The sequence below is a fragment of the Octopus bimaculoides genome, chromosome 14, assembly GCF_001194135.2.
Source record: "Octopus bimaculoides isolate UCB-OBI-ISO-001 chromosome 14, ASM119413v2, whole genome shotgun sequence".
NCBI classification, from domain to species: Eukaryota; Metazoa; Mollusca; class Cephalopoda; order Octopoda; family Octopodidae; genus Octopus; species Octopus bimaculoides.
Window position 1 is genome coordinate 58,631,070 of NC_068994.1, and position 1,951 is coordinate 58,633,020.

Sequence of the window (1,951 nt, forward strand, 5' to 3'; positions counted from 1 at the left end):
ATATATATATATATATATATATATATATATATATATATATATATATATATATATATATATATATACATACATACATGTATATAATGTCGAGTTGGAATGAAAACAATTTTACATGGAACTGAGGAATAACTCGATACTTTTTCGTAGAGAACACATTTATTATTCCTTAACAAGAATAATGTTGACAGGGACTTCCAAGGCCAAACAGGCCGAAAATTCGAAGTCACTATCAAACACCATCCTTGTCAAAGTACACACACACACACACACATATAGTCTTTTTTATTTCTCACATTCAACCACGGCTGACTATTATTATTATTATTACAACTTAACTTGTTTATTCCCTCTCTCTGCCTTCCATAATCTTAAATGCTGTCCACTTCTGCATTCGTCGTCTCCCACATCAATTTCTCTTGTACATTTCATTCCTCTTCTTCTCGCCAGTCTCATTGTTTACGTCTGCCATCATTTCACCAGAACCCCCCCCCCACCTGCATGTTTATGTCTGCCTTCTTCTCAGCAAACCCCTTCTATCTATGTCTAGCTTCTCAACACACACACACACACTCTCTCTCTCTCTCATTATACCCCTGTCTTTTATATTTGCCACTCACTTTTTGCCCCTATAATTTATTTCTAAATCTGAACCGTATGTCTAGTATTATCATGTTTTTCTTTTATTACTGCACCTTTCTATATTTATTACAACTCACTCAACACGGGCAAATATACATCATAACACACATATATACAATTAATAAAATCCTTGTATATATATATATATATATATATAATAATATCTATGTATCCCTCGTTCTCTCTATTCATGTAGCTGATCCCACATGTCAGGCGCCTGTCCCCTTCTCATCTGTTGTGTCTCTGTCTTCTTGTCAATGCCCCCCCGCTCGACCGACCAACCTATTTATTTTATGGCAGTTGAAATTCTCTGCTTTCTGAAATAAAAACCAAAACAAAACTCAAAGACAAATAAACAACGCTCAAGTCACACCAATCCACTTGCCTTGTTCTTTAAGCACTTCAAAGGTCTTGAGTTTCTGGCTTCACTCCACACTTCAGTCAAAGTGCTACTCCACACTCGAGTCAATGTTGTTGTTGTTGTTATTGTAATTGCTGCAGCTTGACACCACAGTGTTATTGTTGTTGTCGTTGCAACTACACTTCACTCAATGCGTTGTTGCTTCTGCAGTGAGACTCCACACTCCAGGCTGTGTTGTTGTTGTTGTCGTCGTCGTTAACTAAACTCCACACTCCAGTTCGTTGTGACCAACTGCACTCCACATTCGAACTAAATCCTCTGCCTCAGTCCACACATACGCCACCGACTAAATTGTGCAGGTATGTAAGGCAACAACTCCGTTGTTTACTACCAGCACACACACTCAATAATAAAACATTCACTATTGTAGTAATAATAGAAATGACAGCAACAACATAACACAGCGATTTGATTGGTCGACAACAATGACGACTTCCATCATGGCTCCAAGACGTGCGATCTCATTGGTTGTTGCTGAGCTAACATGGTGGCACAGCTACGAGAAAGAAAAAGACTTTCTTCGACGGCAGACGACGACATCGAATTACATTTGTTACGAAACTTTCCATTGGTTCACATGGAACACCTCTCATTTACATACATCTAAACAACTTTAAACGGTTTTCGTGTCCGTCCAACTGTTTGCTTTGGTACTTCACGTGTAGCCATATATGTATGTGCGTGTGTACACGCACACACACACACACACACATAAGCCAGGAGGGTCGGGGTGGGGCGCTTCTATGCATTTTCTCACGTAGCATTACATATATATATACATATATCATATTTATATGTATATCATATATATGCATATAAATAATATTTATCATATATATATCATATATATATCCATATATATCCATATAGGATCTATCTATATATATATAT

The 1,951-nt window shown here is 37.2% G+C and overlaps 1 protein-coding gene across 1 annotated transcript in view; it reads right to left on the reverse strand.

Moving 5' to 3' along the window:
- The window catches only part of LOC106868596 (programmed cell death protein 4), a 30,850-nt gene extending 29,374 nt beyond the window's left edge, over window positions 1-1,476 (reverse strand). The window contains exon 1 of the mRNA XM_014913930.2: window positions 1,025-1,476. The gene's annotated coding sequence lies outside the window, so the exon portion shown is untranslated. The remainder of the gene's footprint in view (window positions 1-1,024) is intronic.
- Between the last annotated feature and the right edge of the window lie 475 nt (window positions 1,477-1,951).